The following is an 18,432-nucleotide window of genomic DNA, read 5'->3' on the forward strand; positions in this document are numbered from 1 at the left end:
ACTTTTTCGATATTTCGCACAATTTCAAATTCAATTTGCCGCCGTTCTTCGGGTCCGATTTTGGAATAATGAGTTATGGAAATGATCAGTAGAGAATTTCCAATCCAATGATCCATAAAACACTCAATTCCAACCATGGGTGACGTATAAGAAGGTGGAAAAATGCCTCAAAGTGTGTGTGTGACGTAAGTTATGCGAACGAAGGAAATCTAAGTTATAGATAACGTCAACCCGAATGAACTAAGACTAATGGGCCTAAGCAACACAAATGGAAAGTTCGAGCAATCCGGATGGAAAGACTGACTGCCCACCCCCAAACAAATTTTTAAACAAAAAAATTGTTTTAAACGTGGGTCGTTTAAAGTCAGATTCCCAAGACTTGTTGGATTACTATTTCTATGATTTTAGATTTTTTTTTTATAAGAAAAACGAAAAACAATAAATACATAATTTCGCGTCTAAGAGGAACATGACTCAAAAACTGAGAAAACATGCAAAAGTGGAAAACGTGAATTATGTGAACGCGTGGACTTAGGATCCGGTACTTACGACCACACACTCCATAGGGAGGGCCGGTTACTGAATGATGCACTTACCACTATATGGAAGTGAAAGGAAGTACACCAAATGACAAAGGTCAGTCCTCATAGACAGGGTCCTGTAAAGGGACTTCCTCTACATTAGGGGACAGAAGCTCATGAAAATGTTTTAACCATTGGCCATTGACTTGAAAGGTACTATTGTCCTTGGGATTTACCAAGGTGATTGCCCCGTAAGGGGGTGACCGATAAACGAAAAAGGACGGACTAACGGGTTTTAGTTTCCACAGGGAAAATATGTAGGCGGGAGTTGTAAAGCAAGACCTTTTGACCGACCACAAACTCTTTGCGCAAGATTTGCTTATCATGAACACGTTTCATGTTAGCTTTATAATCCTTCACGAGATCGTAAGAATTGCTACTGATTTCTTCAAGCTCATTCAATTGCAACTTGCGTTTGACACCCGCCTCATCAATATTGAAGTTAAGGCTTTTTATAGCCCACAGAGCACGGTGCTCTAATTCAACGGGCAGATGACAAGGTTTCCCAAATACAAGTCTAAAGGGAGACATACCTATAGGAGTTTTGAAAGCCGTCCTATACGCCCATAAGGCATCCGATAGACACTTCGATAAGTCTTTCCTATCAGGGTTTACAGTTTTTTCTAAAATCTTTTTGATTTCCCTATTAGAAACTTCTACTTGTCCGCTAGTTTGTGGATGATAAGGAGTTGGTACCTTGTGTGTAACTCCATACTTTTTCACTAGAGATGCAACAACTCTGTTGCAAAAATGTATTCCACCATCACTAATGATGGCTTTAGGAATGCCAAAACGACAGAAAATATACTCCTTAATAAAAAATACAACTGTCTTATGGTCATTTGCTACGGCAAAGCCATGGCCTCTATCCATTTAGACCGTAGTCCACGACAACTAGAATATAAATGAAACCGTGGGAAACAGGGGAAGGGACCCATGAAATCAATGCCCCAAACGTCAAAAATTTCTACTATCATGATTGGATTTAATGGCATCATATTACGCCGTGATTGATTAAGCCCAAGTTGTTGGCAGCGAATACGCGTCTTGCAATACACTTGGGCATCCTTAAAAAGGGTAGGCCAATAAAATCCACATGAAGAAGTTTAGCGGCTGTTTTCATTCCACTAAAATGGCTACCACACTCTTTGTCATGGCGAGCGATAGAACTTCATTATATTCCCCTTTGGGAAATACAACGGCCGAATAATCTGTCGCCACAATACTTAAAAAGGTAGGGCTCATCGGTGGTATAATAACTTTCGGGCCAAGAACTTCTTACGTTCATTTCTTGACCAATTATAAGGAATAACATCAGCCGCTAAATAATTTACAATATCGATACCATGGTAAAAAAAATAGCATCTGAGATGCTCATCGGGGAAAAGAGTCCGGTATGGACTCGGAATCACTATCATCGTCGTTTGTAAGTCTAGATAAGTGGTGGCAACTACGTTTTGACCCTCTTTTTGTCTTTATTTCTAATGTGAACTCTTGCGGGGAGAAGAATCCATCGATTAATCTCTGCTTAGCATCCTTCTTTGCAAGAAGGTACCTAAGGGTTGCAAGGTCCGTGTAAACTAAAGTTTTAGAACCAACCAAATAAGGACAAAACTTATCTAAAGCATAAATGACAGCTAAGAATTATTTTTCAGTAGTTGTATAATTCCGTTGAGCATCATTTAAGGTTTTACTAGCATAATAAATAACAGTGGACTTATTATCTAGTTTCTGTCCCAAGACAGCACCAACTGCATAATCACTAGCATCACACATGAGTTCGAAAGGTTTAGACCAATTGGGAGGCTGTATACTTGGTGCAGAGGTTAGGGCAGCTTTTAAAGTTTCAAAAGCCTGCTTACAGTTAAAATTATCATCAAAGATGGCATCCTTTAAAAGCAGATTAGTTAAAGGCCTAGCTATTTTCGAGAAATCTTTAATAAATCCCCTATAAAAACCTTCATGGCCTAGAAAGGCTCTAATATCACGGACAGTCCGTGGTATAGGTAGAGTCGCTATCTTATCTAGTTTGGCCTTATCTACTTCGATGCCATCACTAGATACAATGTGACCTAGTATTATGCCCTTTTTTCACCATGAAATGACACTTTTCCCAATTTAAAATGAGGCTCTTTTCTTCACACCGTGTCAAAACCTTAGACAGGTTAGACAAGCAATCTATGAAGGAGTCTCCATAGATAGAAAAATCATCCATGAAAACTTCCATATAAAGCTCTACCATGTCACTAAATATATGAAGCATACAATTTGGAAGGTACCATGAGCATTACAAAGGCCAAAAGGCATTCGTTTATAGGCATACGTTCCAAAGGGACATGTGAAGGTAGTCTTTTCTTGGTCATCAATATCAATAATAATCTGAAAATAGCCAGAGTAGCCATCCAGAAAACAATAAAAAGCATGACCAGCTAGACGTTCGAGCATCTGATCTATAAAAGGTAAAGGAAAGTGATCATTTTGTGTCATAGCATTTAAACGTCTGTAATCAATACAGATTCTCCATTTAATAGGACCTTGTGTGAAAACATAGTCACCCTTGGCGTTACGTACCATGGTAACCCCCGATTTCTTAGGAACTACATGAATGGGACTTACCCATTCGCTATCGAAGATTGGGTATATGATACCGCATCGAGTAATCATAAGACTTTTTCCCTAACCACCTCTTTCATGGCAGGGTTCAAGCGACGCTGAGGTTCGCGAGAAGTCTTCGCGTTATCCTCCAAATGGATACGATAAGTGCAAACATTAGGGTCAATTCCCTTAATGTCGGCAAGGGACCAACCAATCGCAAACCGATGTTCCCTAATCACCCTGATTAAACGTGTCTCTTCATCCTTAGATAACAGAGAAGATATAATTACCGGATGACTACCATCCGGATCAAGTTAAATATATTTTAACTCCGGGAGAAGAAGTTTAAGCACCGGGGTGGAAGGAATGTCAATAGATGTTTCATCAGGGTCCTCATCTTGCGTAATGAATACTTGCTTAGGTAGCGAGTCTTCATACTCAGTATATGGAGCAACCGAAGGGTCTACAATTGGTGTGGACTCAAGGATGGTGTTGACTTCCTCTAAGTAGGAGTCATTTACAAAATCTGAAGTTCCAAAAGAAAGAAATTTATACATATGGTTTTCGGGAAACGTGTTGTTAAAATAATCTTGAGCTAAGCTCTCGATCATGCTAACCTACCCATCTATAGACAATTCTAGTAACTCTTTCATCATTTTAAAAATATTTACCTCAACAGAAAGATGGCCAAAAGATAAGGACATCTTACCATCGCGGCAGTTTATAAGCGCATTGGCAGTTGCCAAGAAGGGACGCCCTAAGATGATCGGTACAGAGTCGTTAGCGACTTCTGTATCGAGGATAACAAAATCTGTAGGATAGTAGAAATCAAGAACCTTAACAAGCACGTTTTCCACCACACCCTTAGGATACTTTATAGACCTGTCCGCTAACTGCAACGTCATTTTCGTAGGTTGCATTTCCTGTAGACCTATTTGTTACAAATAAAAAGGGAGTAAGTTAACACTCGCCCCCAGGTCTAATAAAGCGGTCGTCGTGTGGGAATCTCCTAAGGTGCATTTTACAATAGGACGACCAGGGTCCTTGTACTTAACAATTCCATTATTTTCTGATAAAGTTGGGAACTGTTCAGTTAGAAAGGCGTCTTTAGGTATGTTTGTCTTACGCCTAGTAGTGCACAACTCCTTAAGAAACTTAGCGTGGTTAGGTAGCTTTTTAATAGCTTCGAGAAAAGAAAGGTTTATCGTTAGATTTTTGAAAACGTTCCTAGTCTCCTCAAAGTTTGTATCCCTAGTTAGCATGGCTAATTTCTGGGGAAACGGAGGTTTCTCTCTATATTTAGTGTATGGCTCAACTGGATGTCTAACCTTGGGTATCTTTTTCTTAGGTTGTAGTTTAACTGGTACCTCTACAGTAGTAGGCTCTTCAGTTTCTATTTTGGTATCTAGTTCGATATCCGGTGTAGGGACTACTGGTGGGGTAACTATAGGCATAGTTACTTTGCTATCAACCACTTTACCAGAACGGAGAGTGGTGATGACATTTAGCTCACCTATGGTTGTAGTTTCCGTACTAGTATTACCATTTACCTTAAAGGATGTATTTGCTGTTTTAGGGTTTGGTATCGCTTGGCCTGGAAACACGCCTTTTGGTTGGGCTTTCTCTTGGGCTAATTGTTGTATGCCCTGATTTATGGATTGTAAGATCTGCTGGTTGATTAAGTCATTGATTGGAAAATTTGTTGGGTAACCTGTATAAAGGCGTCGATCTGATCGGTTGTGTAGGTGTAGTAGTCGCGGGTGGTGCATTTGGAACTATCTCACGTTGATTATTTTATATAGGGTTGTGATAGTTATTATTGTTAATCTAAACGATACCTCTATTGGTATTATAACTATTATAATTACCTCGACCTTGTGCTTGACCTTAATAGGTGGTCAAGCGCTTTGGTTGTTATAATTATTATAATTCCCTGACCTTGTCCTTGTCCTTACCTAAGTGGAGCTTGGTTATAATTGTTTGCTTGCCTAACATTTTGGTTATTAAACCCTGGAGGTGTAACTTGTTGATTGTTTCGCAAACTGAAGTTGGGATTTTGTCTCCATAGGGCATTAGGAATAGGATAGCTATTAATGGAGCAAACATTATCTTGCTTCACGATTGTTGTTGTTCATAGGCTGAGGAGGACAATAGGTCGAGTGGTGCTTTCGGGACTAAAACAAAAATTACATGGGTTGGAGTTGACATTCATGACGGGGATAGGCTTTTGTTGAACAGAAATAGCCTTTACCTTTTTAGTTAGAGATTCGATTAAATTTTTAAGTTCTGGATCGGGTTTCATCTCAAACATACCGGCGGCCTTAACTGTTGAAGAAGAACTAGCAGAGCCGGGGATATCATCACTACCCCCAATTATTATAAGCTTTAGTTTGATCTTCTAAAAAATTTGTAAGCCTCCGGGGCTCCTTTACTTAGGAAACTACCCCCATTCATTATGTCAAGGACTTCTTTTATGGTGGTGTAGAAGTCCTTTGAAAAGGCACGAACTAACGTGTCTTTCGCTAGGTTATGATGTGGACACTCTATAAGGAGATCGGTGAAACGATTCCAAGCCTCTGAAAATGATTCATGAGGATTTTGTCGAAAGAAATGAATCTTGGAAAGCATCTCATCCGTCTTTAGGGGTAGGTAAAAATGTTCCATAAACAGCTGAACAAGTTTAGCCCACGAGTCCACAGAATTAGGCGTTTGGGCAGTTAACCAAGACGCCGCCTTATCGGCTAAGGTGAAGGGAAATACCCTCAGTTTAATTTGTTCCGCACCAACCGTAGGATGGTGGAATGTTATAAGGACTTGTTTAATCCTACACATGTGCTAATAAGGTTTTTCATGGTCTAAACCATGAAAAACGGGTAACAAATTAAATATGTTTGGGGGGATTCGAAAATCCCCCACTGGGTCTGCTAGAACGATGCAAGATTTAGGGCTATCGCTCAAGGCTTTGTAAAAGTCGGAGAGAGGAGTCTCTCTTTCTTCAGCCATTATGTCAGGTGTGGTGTGTGGAATAGTAGCTAGAGGTGTAGTGATTGGTATACTAGATAGACGTGTTTGTTGGCGACGCTGGTTAATTACGGTGTTTTTCTCCGACCAGACCTCAATCTCATGCAAGGCTAAGTCTAAACATGAGAACACTCCAAACAATCTTGATATACTAGTATAAACCTCTAACTGGAGATGCGAGGTGTGGAAGAAAAGAGTACCTGAATGCCTCCTTGCTTCGCTTACGAATAGCGTCTTGTTTACGCGTGCTCAGTGTGTATAACAAGTTAGAACACTGAAAACTTGAAGAAATGGAAAGTTTGAAACAAACATGTGGAAATCGGGCAATTTCAGCAGAGGGCGCAGGTGCGCTCAGTGTAACTTCGAATTACAGTGTTTTGAGCGCGGGTCATGCTCGGTTTGGGCGCAGGTCGCGCTCAGGGTTCCAGGCGTTTGGGCGCAGGTCGCACTCTGTTTGGGCGTAGGTGCGCTCCGTGTAATTTTTCGAGGAACTTTTCAATGTTGAAACGGACAACCACAGTATGAATCAAACAAGGGTGGGTGGGTTTAATGGGACTTAAAAATGACTAATTATACTATGAAACCAATGCTAAAGGGAACTAAGATGGCAGCGGCGCCATTTGATAAACTGTAAAACGCTAGTTTTACCAAATGAATAATGCTCGCGAGAACTCTAAACGCTAGTAAAACTAGAACTATTTTCGTGCCTAATTTATCAAAGTTTTCTACTCTCAGTCCTATTGAGATATAGTGGAGTAGATGATTCGTTCTACTCCTAGTTCTTTAGCATGTGATAGTTTCGTGTCAACTAATCAGTTGAAAGTCTAATGAGAGATTTACAAGGGGAATTCTATACTACAAGGTGAATTCAATTAACAAGTTACGAATAACAAAATGATAGAATGCTAAGGGTTTGAATCTAGATAAAGAATTAAAGGGAATTGAATCCACCTTAACTCGACTTAATCAACTAACAAAGACTCGTCGTGATCCAAATTGAATGCTTCGCATATCAAAATAGTAATTCTAATCCCTAATTATACATGGCATCTCTACCAATCAATAACTAGCATGTGAGGTCGTCCACCCATTCTCATGGTGAATCAACGACCTTCTAGAGTGGAATAAACTTTCATGACGATTTCTAAGTTAACCAGGATCAAGCTTCATCAAGGCTTCTTCAACCCCCTCTAATGGAGGTTTAGCCTTGAGTCATACTACTATCATTTCCCATTGAATTAAAACTAGACATCATATAAAACTAATATCTTATGCAATTTTACTAAACAATAATTGAAATCTCAGGTAATAAATAGGAAATGAATAACAAGTAATAAAGGAATTTAGATCTAAACAATTGTAAATGACAAAAATCGAAATGAACAAGAATCTACTATTTTATTTATCAAATCAATGAAGAACAATGATTTAAAGGTTTAATCTAAAACAAGAATTGAAATGAAACTAAACTTAATTAAAACAATTAAAACTAGATCTAGAATTATCTATAGTTTAGGTCTAATTAGCTACCCTAATTAGCTACCATTAACAAAGAGTTAAGCTTTTGTTTTTATATGCTTCAGATCCAAAAATCATGCATGGGCTTGGAGCCATGTTTTGGGCCGAAAAATCAGGCCCAAAACCCCCAATTCTTTCAGTCCGAAAAGGGCTCTTCAACTGGATTTGGCTTCCACAAAATTTTCGTCCACTTCTTCTCCTCTGATTGGGTCAAGGCTTGGACCATTCGAAAGCTCTTCCCGAGCCAGTCGTTTTGACATAAGGTAGACCCAATTCAGGTCGAGGAGTCCAAAGATCGGCCCGGAAGTTAGCTGATTTTGTGTGTTGTTTACGCCGCGTTGACTTTGACTTTTCAGCTTTGACCGGGCTTTAGAAAGGCTTTTTCTCCTCGAATCTTGGCCTTTACTCATAGAACTTCTTAGTAACCAACCGTTGCTCCTTTATCTCACAAAAGTGGCACAGTTCTGCACATAATTGACTTTACTGCCTGAAATACATAAAAACACGTAATCAGTATTAACTCTTATTTATTACTCACATAATTGGTCTAAAAGTATGATTGTTAAGGGGTTAAAACTACAGTTTTGGGTTCTTATCAAGTAGTACTAGGATGGGTGACCTCCTGGGAAGTCCTCGTGTTGCACTCCTCTTTTGCATTTTTTTTTTTTTTTTTTGTACAAATAAAAAAGTGGTTTGTTTTGATTTAAAAATGAGAGTAAGTTCGAACACATGTTGGGTCAAATACAAATAAAACACCAACGATCATATCAGCACAAATATGCCGGATCCCATAAGAACTCCGCATTTAAGGGTGTTTGGGGCGAGAGTAGTACTCTGGGAAGTCCTCGTGTTGCAGCCCTCTTTTGTATTTTTTTTTTGTAAAAAGAAAACCAAGGTTTTTTTCGATTTAAAAATGAGAGTTAGTTCAAACATGAGTTAGGTCAAATACAAATAAAACCCCAATACTTTCGGGTGTGATCATACCAGCACTAATGCACCGGATCCCATAAGAACTCCGCAGTTACTCGTGCTTGGGCGAGAGTAGTACTAGGATGGGTTACCTCTTGGGAAGTCCTTTTGTTCCACCCAACTTTTGCAATTTTTTTTTTTTTTTTCAACAAAGAAAACCGAGGTTTGTTTTGATTTAAAAATGAAACTAAATTCGAACACGAGTTGGGTCAAAAACAAAAAGAACCCTAATAATTTCTTTTGCGATCATACCAGCACTAATGCACCGGATCCCATCAGAATTATGTAGTTAATCGTGCTTGGTCGAGAGTAGTACTAGGATGGTTGACCACACAGGAATTCTTCGTGTTGCACCCCTTTAGTTTTTTTTTTTTTTTTTTTTTTTAAAAAAAAAAAAACCAAGGCTTGATTCTATTTAATAATGAAAGTAAGTTCGAACACGAGTTGGGTCAAATACAAATAAAATCCCAATACTTTTGAGGTGCGATCATAATAGCAATGCAGGATCCCATGAGAACTCCGTAGTTAAAAGGGTGTTTGCGAGTAGTAGTAATAGTATGGGTGACCTCTTGGGAAGTCCTTGTGTTGCAACCCTTTTTGCATTTTTTTTTTAAAAAAAAAAAGAAAATAGAGGTTTGTTTCGATTTAAATATGAGAGTAAGTTCGAACATGTGTTGGGTCAAATAAAAATAAAAGCCTTTATTTTCGGGTGCGATCATACCGGCACAAATGCTCGGATCCCATCAAAACTCCATGATTAAGAGTGCTTGGCGGGACTAGTACTAGGATGGGTGACCTCCTAGGAAGTCCCCGTGTTGCACCCCACTTTTGCAATTTCTTTATTTATTTTTTTGTAAAAAGAAAACCGAGGTTTGTTTCGATTTAAAATTGAAAGTAAGTTCGGACATGAGTTGGGTCAAATACATATAAAACACCAATACTTTCAGGTGCAATCATACCAGCACTAATGCACCGTATCCCATCAGAACTCCGCAGTTAAGCCTGCTCGGGGTAGAGTAGTACTAGGATGAGTGACCTCCTGGGAAGTCCTCGTGTTGCACCCCTCTTTTGCATTTTTTTTTTAATTTTTTTGTAAAAATAAAATAGAGGTTTGTTTCGATTTAAAAATGAGAGTAAGTACGAACACGTGTAGGGTCAAATACAAATAAAACCCCAGCGATCATACCAGCACAAATGTGCCGGATCCCAACAGAACTCCGCAGTTAAGGGTGTTCGGGGCGAGAGTAGTACTAGGATCGGTGATCTCCTGGGAAGTCCTCATGACCCTCTTTTTGTGTATTTTTTTTTTTTTTTTAAAAAAAAAAGATAACCACGGTTTGCTTCGATTTAAAAATGAGAGTAAGTTGAAACATGAGTTGGGTCAAATACAAATAAAACCCCAATATTTTCGGGTGTGATCATACCAGCACTAATGCACTGGATCCCATAAGAACTCCACAGTTAAGCGTGCTTGGGCGATAGTAGTACTAGGATGGGTTACCTCTTGGGAAGTCCTTGTGTTCCACCCCAATACAAATAAAACCCTAATACTTTTGGGTGCGATCATAAGAGCACTAATGCACCGGATCCCATCAGAACTCCGCAGTTAAGCGTGCTTGGGTGAGAGTAGTACTAGGATGGGTGACCTCTTGGGAAGTCCTCGTGTCGCACCCCTCTTTTGCAATTTTTTTTTATAATTTTTTTGTAAAAAGAAAACCGACGTTTGTCTCGATTTAAAAATTAGAGTAAGTTCCAACACAAGTTGGGTCAAATACAAATAAAACCCCAATACTTTCGGGTGCGATCGTACCAGCACTAATACAAAGGATCCCATCAGAACTCCGCAGCAAAGCGTGCTTGGGGGAGAGTAGTATTAGGATGGGTGACCTCTTCGAAATTCCTCGTGTTGAAGCCCCCTCTTTTGAAATTTGTGTTTTAATTTTTTTGTAAAAAGAAAGCCGAGGTTTGTTTCGATTAAAAAATGAGAGCAAGTTCAAACAAGAGTTGGGTCAAATACAAATAAAACCACAATACTTTCGGGAGCAATCATATAAAAAGTAATGCACCTGATCCCATTAGAACTCCGCAGTTAAGCGGGCTTGGGCGAGAGTAGTACTAGGATGGGTGACCTCCTGGGAAGTCCTGTTGTTGCCCCCTTCTTTTGTAATTTTTTTTTTTTTATTTTTTTATAAAAAGAAAGCCGAGGTTTGTTTCGATTTAAAAATGAGAGAAAGTTCGAACATGGGTTGCGTCAAATACAAATAAAACCCTAATAAATTCAGGTGCGATCATACCACTAATAATGCACGGATCCCATGAAACTCCGATTAAAGCGTGCTTGGGTGAGAGTAGTACTAGGATGGGTGACCTCCTTAGAAGTCCTCGTGTTGTACCACTTTTTGGCAATTTTTTTTTATGTAATTCTAAAAAGAAAATTGAGGTTTGTTTCGATATAAAAATGAGAGTAAGTTCGAACACAAGTTGGGTCAAATACAAATAAAACCACAGTACTTTCGGGTGCGATCATACCATCACAAATGCGCCGGATCCCATCAGAACTCCACAGTTAAGGGTGCTTGGGCGAGATTAGTACTAGGGCGGGTGACCTCCAACGAAGTCCTCGTGTTGCTCCCTTCTTTCAAAATTTATTTTTTTATTTTTTTGTAAAAAGAAAGGCGAGGTTTGTTTCGATTTAAAAATGAGAGTAAGTCCGAACACGAGTTGGGTCAAATACAAATAAAACCCCTGTAATTTCTGGTGCGATCATACCAGCACAAATGCGCCGGATCCTATCAGAACTCCGCAGTTAAGCGTACTTGGGCGAGAGTAGTACTAGGATGGATGACCTCCTGGGAAGTCCTCCTGTTGCACCCTTCTTTTGAAATTTTTTTAATTTTTTTTTTGTAAAAAGAAAACCGAGGTTTTTTCGATTTAAAAATGAGAGTAAGTTCGAAAACGAGTTAGGTCAAATACAAATAAAACCCCTATACTTTCGGGTGCGATCATACCAACACGATAATGCACGGATCCCATCGAGAACTCGGTAAATTAATAGTGGGCGAGAGTAGTACTAGGATGGGTGACCTCTTGGGAAGTCCTCGTGTTGCACCCCTCTTTTGCAATTTTTTTTTTATTTTTTTTTAAAATAAAACCGAAGTTTGTTTCGATTTAAAAATGACAGTAACTTCGAACACGAGTTGGGTCAATTACAAATAAAACCCTAGTACTTTCAGGTGCGATCATACTAGCACAAATGTGCCGGATCCCATCAGAACTACGTAGTTAAGGGTGCTTGGGCGAGAGTAGTACTAGGATGGTTGACCTCCTGGAAAGTCCTCGTGTTGCACCCCTATTTTGCAATTTTTTTATTTATTTTTTTGTAAAAAGAAAACAGAGGTTTGTTTCGATTTAAAAATGAGAGTAAGTTCAAACATGAGTTGGGTCAAATACAAATAAAACTCCAATACTTTTGAGTGCGATCATACCAACACTAATGCACCTGATCCCATCAGAACTCCGCAGTAATAGTGCTTGGGCGAGAATAGTACTTGGATGGGTGGCCTCTTGGGAAGTCCTCGTGTTGCACCCCTCTTTTGCAATTTTTTTTTTCTTTTTGTAAAAATTAAACCGAGGTTTGTTTCGATTTAAAAATGACAGTAAGTTCGAACAAGAGTTGGGTCAAATACAAATGAAACCCTAGTACTTTCGGGTGCGATCATACTAGCACAAATGTGCCGGATCCCATCAGAACTCCGTAGTTTAGGGTGCTTGGGTGAGAGTAGTACTATGATGGTTGACCTCCTGGAAAGTCCTCGTGTTGCTCCTCTCTTTTGCAATTTTTTTTTTTTTTTTTTGTACAATGAAAACTGAGGTTTGTTTCGATTTAAAAATGAGAGTAAGTTCAAACACGAGTTGGGTCAATTACAAATAAAACACCAATACTTTTGGATGCGATCATACCAGCACTAACTAATTTGGATCCCATCGAACACTCCATGATTAAAGCGTGCTTGGGCGAGAGTAGTACTAGGATGGGTGACCTCCTAGGAACTCCCTGTGTTGCACCCCTCTTTTGCAATTTTTTTTTTTAATTCTTTTGTAAAATGAAATCCGAGGTTTGTTTCGATTTAAAAAACAGAGTAAGTTCCAACACAAGTTGGGTCAAATACAAATAAAACCCCAATACTTTCGGGTGCGATCATACCAGCACTAATGCAACGGATCCTATCAGAACTCCGCAGTCGACCGTGCCTGGGGGAGAGTAGTACTAGGATGGGTGACCTCCTTGGAATTAATCGTTTTGCAGCCCTCTTTTGTATTTTTTTTTAATTTTTTAATTATTTTTTTTTTGTAAAAAGAAAACCGAGGTTTGTTTCGATTTGAAAATGAATGTAAGTTCGAACACGGGTTAGGTCAAATACAAATAAAACCCCAATACTTTCTCAGGTGCGATCGTACCAACACTAATGCACCTAATCCCATCAGAACTCCACAATTAATCATGCTTGGGCGAGAGTAGTACTAGGATGGTTGACCTTAGGAGTGTAAAAAAAAATCGTTGATCCATCATCCGGTGGGGTACCCGGTCTTCACCCTCCACCCAAATCCGTACCGACCCGAAAACAGACTCGCCCCACCCCGCCACCATTTTTACGCGGTCGGGCTATGGGTATAGGTTCTATGGTCAAATCCGACCCGTCAAGCAGCCCGACCCCCATCGTGTCAAGAGTCGGTGACCCAACCCCATTGACCCTCACAATTTCAAGACTCTAACTCTAATATTTTTGCATTTTGTTTATATTTTCTTTTAACTTTTGTAAGAATTTGAGAGATATGAACACAAACTTATGAGTTTAACATCAATTTCAAATATTCAAGGTTAAACATTGGGAAAATATCAAAAGTTTAAATTCAACTTTCCAATTTTGGAGAAGATAAATCATTCATCCTTATATTAATTTGGAATTTTTTTAGTTTATATTTTATTATTTTGTACTATAGATCCCCGCTCCCATCATCATTTTATCATGCTATGAAACATAATCAATTTACAAATGGTAAATCAGGAGAAAAAAGTTTCAAATTTACAAATATGGTTTTGGGTTCAAGTTCAAGTTTTTTTATTTTTTTTTATTTGTTATTGATTGATTCTATTTTTTTCTCTATGTTGTGAATTGGAATATATTACTTGCAGAATTAGAATTTTTTTTTTTTTGTGAAATTGGGTTAAAATGATAATTTCCACCCGACCCGGATGATCTGCCCGAAACACGCCCCGTAAGATGACCCAATAGGCCGGGTGATGGTACTAAGACATGACACTTCAACCCGCCCCGCCCCGACCCATCACTATTTTACCCGTGGTTGACCCGGCCCGCCCCATATTACACCCCTAGTTGACATCATGGGAAGTCCTCATGTTGCACACCTCTTTTGAAATCTATTTTTTTATTTTTTTGTAAAAAGAAAGCGAAGGTTTGTTTCGATTTAAAAATGAGAGTAAGTTAGAACACGGGTTGGGTCAAATACAAATAAAACCGCAATACTTTCGGGTATGATCATACCAACACTAATGCACTTGATCCCATCAGAACTCCGCAGTTAAGCGTGCTTGGGCGAGAGTAGTACCAGGATGGGCGACCTTCTGGGGGAAGTCCTCGTGTTGCACCCCTTTTTTGCAATTTTTTTTTTTAATTTTTTTGTAAAAAGAAAACTGAGGTTTGTTTCGATTTAAAAATGAGAGTAAGTTCGAACACAAGTAGTACTAGGATGGGTTACCTCTTGGGTAGTCCTTGTGTTCCACCCAACTTTTGCAATATTTTTTTTTTTTTGAAAAAACAAAACCGAGGTTTGTTTCGATTTAAAAATGAAACTAAATTCGAACACAAGTTGGGTCAAAAACAAATAAAACCCTAATAATTTCCTTTGCGATCATACCAACACTAATGCACCGGATCCCATCAGAATTACGCAGTTAATCGTGCTTGGTCGAGAGTAGTACTAGGATGCTTGACCACCTGCGAATTCCTCGTGTTGCAGCCCTCATTATTTTTTTTTTTTCTTTTTCGTAAAAGGAAAACCGAGGCTTGTTTCTATTTAAAAATGAAAGTAAGTTCGAACACGAGTTGGGTCAAACACAAATAAAATCCCAGTACTTTCGGGTGCAATCATAACAGCAATGCACCAGATCCCATCAGAACTCCGTAGTTAAGGGTGCTTGGGCGAGAATAGTAATAGTATGGGTGACCTCTTGGGAAGTCCTTGGGTTGCACCCCTCTTTTGCATTTTTTATTTTTATTTTTTTGAAAAAAGAAAATAGAGGTTTGTTTCGATTTAAATATGAGAGTAAGTTCGAACACGTGTTGGGTCAAATAAAAATAAAACCCCAGCACTTTCGGTTCCGATCATACCAGCACAAATGCTCCGGATCCCATCTGAACTTCGCAGTTAAGAGTGCTTGGGCGGGAGTAGTACTAGGATGGGTGACCTCCTGGGAAGTCCCAGTGTGGCACCCCACTTTTGCAATTTCTTTACTTATTTTTTTGTAAAAAGAAAACCGAGGTTTAATTCGATTTAAAAATGAAAGTAAGTTCGAACATGAGTTAGGTCAAATATATATAAAACACCAATACTTTCGAAAGCGATCATACCAGCACTAATGCACTGGATCCTACCAGAACTCTGTAGTTAAGCATGCTTGGGCGAGAGTAGTACTAGGATGGGTGACCTCTTGGGAAGTCCTTGTGTTGCACCCGTCTTTTCCATTTTTTTTTTTATTTTTTTATAAAAAGAAAATAGATGTTTGTTTAGATTTAAAAATGAAAGTAAGTTCGAACAAGTGTTGGGTCAAAAACAAATAAAACCCCAATACTTTCGGGTGTTATCATACCAGCACAAATGCACTGGACCCCATAAGAACTCCGCAGTTAATGGTGCTTGGGCGCAAGTAGTACTTGGATGGGTGACCTCCTGGGAAATCCACGGGTTGCACCCCTCTTTTGCAATTTTTTTTTTTTTTAAAAAGAAAACCGAGGTTTGTTTCGATTTCAAAATGAAAGTAAGTTCGGACACGAGTTGGGTCAAATAAAAATAAAAACCCGGTACTTTCGGTTGCGATCGTACCAGCAGTAATGCACAGGATCCCATCAGAACTCCGCAGTTAATCGTGCTTTGGCGAGAGTAGTACTAGGATGGATGATCTTCTGCGAAGTCCTCGTGTTGCACCCCTCTTCTGAAATTTATTTTTTTATCTTTTTGTAAAAAGAAAGCCGAGGTTTGTTTCGATTTAAAAATGAGAGTAAGTTAGAACACGGGTTGGGTCAAATTCAAATAAAATCCTAATGCTTTCGGGTGCGATCATACCAACACTAATGCACTTGATCCCATCAGAACTCCGTAGTTAAGCGTGCTTTTGCGAGAGTAGTACTAGGATGGGTGACCTCCTGGGAAGTCCTCGTGTTGCACCCCTCTTTAGTAATTTTTTTATTTGTTTTTTTGTAAAAAGAAAACTGAGGTTTGTTTCGATTTAAAAATGAAAGTAAATTAGAACACGAGTTGGGTCAAATACAAATAAAACCCTAATACTTTTGGGTGCGATCATACCTGCAGTAATGCACCGGATCAAATCAAAACTTCGCAGTTAAGCGTGCTTACGGGAGAGGAGTGCTAGGATGGTTGACCACCTGGAAATTCCTCGTGTTGCAGCCCTCTTTTGTAATTTTTGTTTTTCTATTTTTTTTGATAAAACGAAAACCTAGGTTTGTTTTGATTTAAAAATGAAAGTACGTTCGGACACAAGTTGGGTCAAATACAAATAAAACCCCAGTACTTTCGGGTGCGATCATACCAGCAATAATGCACCGGCTTCCATCAGAACTCCGCAGTAAATCGTGCTTGGGCGAGAGTAGTACTAGGACGGTTGACCTCCTGGGAAGTCCTCGTGTTGCACCCCTCTTTTGCAATTTTTTTTATTTTTTATTTTTTTGTAAAAAGATAACCAAGATTTGTTTCGATTTAAAAATTAGAGTAAGTTCGAACACGAGTTGGGTCAAATAAAAATAAAACCCCAATATTTTCGGGTGCGATTATACCAGCACCAATGCATAGGATCCCATCCGAACTCCGCCGTTAAGCGTGTTTGGGCGAGAGTAGTACTGGGATGGTGACCTCATAAGAAGTCCTCGTGTTGCACCCATGTTTTGCAATTTTTTTTTTTTTTTTTGTAAAAAGAAAACCATGATTTTTTTCGATCTAAAAATTAGAGTAAGTTCGAACACGAGTTGGGTCAAATACAAATAAAACCCCAATATTTTCGGGTGCGATCATACCAGCACTAATGCACCGGATCCCATCAGAACTCCCAGTTAAGCGTGTTTGGGAGAGAGTAGTACTGGGATGGGTGACCTCCTAAGAAGTCCCCATGTAGCACCCCTCTTTTGCATTTTATTTTTTTATTTTTTTGTAAAAAGAAAACTGAGGTCTGTTTCGATTTAAAAATGAAAGTAAATTCGGACACGAGTTGGGTCAAATACAAATAAAACCCTAATAATTTCTTTTTCGATCATACCAGCACTAATGTACCGGATCCCATCAGAACTCCGCGGCTAATCGTGGTTGGGCGAGAGTAGTATTAGGATGGTTGACCACCAGGGAATTCCTCGTGTTGCAGCCCTCTTTAGTATTATTTTTATTATTTTTTCTTTTTGTAAAAAGAAAACCTAGGTTTGTTTCAATTTAAAAATGAAAGTAAGCTCGAACACGAGTTGGATCAAATACAAATAAAACCCCAGTACTTTCGGGTCCAATCATACTAGAAGTAATGCACTGGATCCCATCAGAACTCCGCAGTTAATCGTGTTTGGGAGAGAGTAGTACTAGAATGGTTGACCTCTTGCGAAGTCCTCGTGCTGCACCCCACTTTTGAAATTTATTTTTTTATTTTTTTGTAAAAAGAAAGTCGAGGTTTGTTTCGATTTAAAAATGCGAGTAAGTTCAAACACGGGTTGGGTCAAATACAAATAAAGCCCCATTAATTTTTGGGTGCGATCATACCAACACTAATGCACCTGATCCCATCAGAACTACGCAGTTAAGCGTGATTGGGCGAGAGTAGTACTAGGATGGGTGACCTCCTGGGAAGTCATCGTGTTGCACCCCTCTTTTGCAATTTTTTTTTTATTCTTTTGTAAAAGGAAAACCGTGGTTCGTTTCGATTTAAAAATAAGAGTAAGTTCAAACACGAGTTGGATGAAATACAAATAAAACCCCAGTACTTTCGGGTGCGATGATACCAGCATCAATGCGCCGGATCCCATCAGAACTACACATTTAAAGGTGCTTGGGATAGAGTAGCACTAGGATGGATGACCTCTTGGGAAGTTCCCGTGTTGCACCCCTCTTTTGCAATTTTTTTATTTATTTTTTTCTAAAAAGAAAACCGATGTTTGTTTCGATTTAAAAATGAAAGTAAGTTCGAACACGAGTTGGGTCAAATACAAATAAAATACCAATACTTTTGGGTAGTCAGTACTAAGATGGGTGACCTCCTGGGAAGTCCTCGTGTTGCACCCTTTTCTCGCAATTTTTTTTTTATTTTTTTGTTAAAAGAAAATCGAGGTTTGTTTCGATTTTAAAATGAGAGTAAGTTCGAACACGAGTTGGGTCAAATACAAAAAAAACCCCAATACTTTCGGGTGCTATCATAGCAGCACTAATGCACCGGATCCTATCAGAATTCTGTAGTTAAGCG

The 18,432-nt window shown here is 39.1% G+C and overlaps 24 pseudogenes; all 24 read left to right on the forward strand.

Moving 5' to 3' along the window:
• Window positions 1-8,685: 8,685 nt before the first annotated feature.
• On the forward strand, window positions 8,686-8,804 carry LOC147474914 (5S ribosomal RNA; annotated as a pseudogene).
• An 825-nt stretch (window positions 8,805-9,629) lies between these two features.
• Window positions 9,630-9,748, forward strand: LOC147474915 (5S ribosomal RNA; annotated as a pseudogene).
• Window positions 9,749-10,094: 346 nt separating this feature from the next.
• On the forward strand, window positions 10,095-10,213 carry LOC147474916 (5S ribosomal RNA; annotated as a pseudogene).
• A 26-nt stretch (window positions 10,214-10,239) lies between these two features.
• LOC147474917 (5S ribosomal RNA) lies at window positions 10,240-10,358 on the forward strand (annotated as a pseudogene).
• Window positions 10,359-10,480: 122 nt separating this feature from the next.
• Window positions 10,481-10,599, forward strand: LOC147474918 (5S ribosomal RNA; annotated as a pseudogene).
• Window positions 10,600-10,722: 123 nt separating this feature from the next.
• LOC147474919 (5S ribosomal RNA) lies at window positions 10,723-10,841 on the forward strand (annotated as a pseudogene).
• Window positions 10,842-11,199: 358 nt separating this feature from the next.
• Window positions 11,200-11,318, forward strand: LOC147474920 (5S ribosomal RNA; annotated as a pseudogene).
• A 121-nt stretch (window positions 11,319-11,439) lies between these two features.
• Window positions 11,440-11,558, forward strand: LOC147474921 (5S ribosomal RNA; annotated as a pseudogene).
• Window positions 11,559-11,915: 357 nt separating this feature from the next.
• Window positions 11,916-12,034, forward strand: LOC147474922 (5S ribosomal RNA; annotated as a pseudogene).
• A 121-nt stretch (window positions 12,035-12,155) lies between these two features.
• Window positions 12,156-12,273, forward strand: LOC147474923 (5S ribosomal RNA; annotated as a pseudogene).
• A 118-nt stretch (window positions 12,274-12,391) lies between these two features.
• Window positions 12,392-12,510, forward strand: LOC147474924 (5S ribosomal RNA; annotated as a pseudogene).
• A 364-nt stretch (window positions 12,511-12,874) lies between these two features.
• On the forward strand, window positions 12,875-12,993 carry LOC147474925 (5S ribosomal RNA; annotated as a pseudogene).
• Window positions 12,994-14,234: 1,241 nt separating this feature from the next.
• LOC147474926 (5S ribosomal RNA) lies at window positions 14,235-14,355 on the forward strand (annotated as a pseudogene).
• Window positions 14,356-14,843: 488 nt separating this feature from the next.
• On the forward strand, window positions 14,844-14,959 carry LOC147474927 (5S ribosomal RNA; annotated as a pseudogene).
• Window positions 14,960-15,080: 121 nt separating this feature from the next.
• On the forward strand, window positions 15,081-15,198 carry LOC147474928 (5S ribosomal RNA; annotated as a pseudogene).
• A 122-nt stretch (window positions 15,199-15,320) lies between these two features.
• Window positions 15,321-15,439, forward strand: LOC147474929 (5S ribosomal RNA; annotated as a pseudogene).
• Window positions 15,440-15,559: 120 nt separating this feature from the next.
• LOC147474930 (5S ribosomal RNA) lies at window positions 15,560-15,678 on the forward strand (annotated as a pseudogene).
• Window positions 15,679-15,792: 114 nt separating this feature from the next.
• Window positions 15,793-15,911, forward strand: LOC147474931 (5S ribosomal RNA; annotated as a pseudogene).
• A 121-nt stretch (window positions 15,912-16,032) lies between these two features.
• LOC147474932 (5S ribosomal RNA) lies at window positions 16,033-16,151 on the forward strand (annotated as a pseudogene).
• Window positions 16,152-16,516: 365 nt separating this feature from the next.
• On the forward strand, window positions 16,517-16,635 carry LOC147474933 (5S ribosomal RNA; annotated as a pseudogene).
• A 125-nt stretch (window positions 16,636-16,760) lies between these two features.
• LOC147474934 (5S ribosomal RNA) lies at window positions 16,761-16,878 on the forward strand (annotated as a pseudogene).
• Window positions 16,879-16,997: 119 nt separating this feature from the next.
• LOC147474935 (5S ribosomal RNA) lies at window positions 16,998-17,115 on the forward strand (annotated as a pseudogene).
• A 121-nt stretch (window positions 17,116-17,236) lies between these two features.
• On the forward strand, window positions 17,237-17,355 carry LOC147474936 (5S ribosomal RNA; annotated as a pseudogene).
• Window positions 17,356-17,721: 366 nt separating this feature from the next.
• On the forward strand, window positions 17,722-17,840 carry LOC147474937 (5S ribosomal RNA; annotated as a pseudogene).
• Window positions 17,841-18,432: the final 592 nt, after the last annotated feature.

Source organism: Coptis chinensis, chromosome 9 (genome assembly GCF_015680905.1).
Source record: "Coptis chinensis isolate HL-2020 chromosome 9, ASM1568090v1, whole genome shotgun sequence".
NCBI classification, from domain to species: domain Eukaryota; kingdom Viridiplantae; phylum Streptophyta; class Magnoliopsida; order Ranunculales; family Ranunculaceae; genus Coptis; species Coptis chinensis.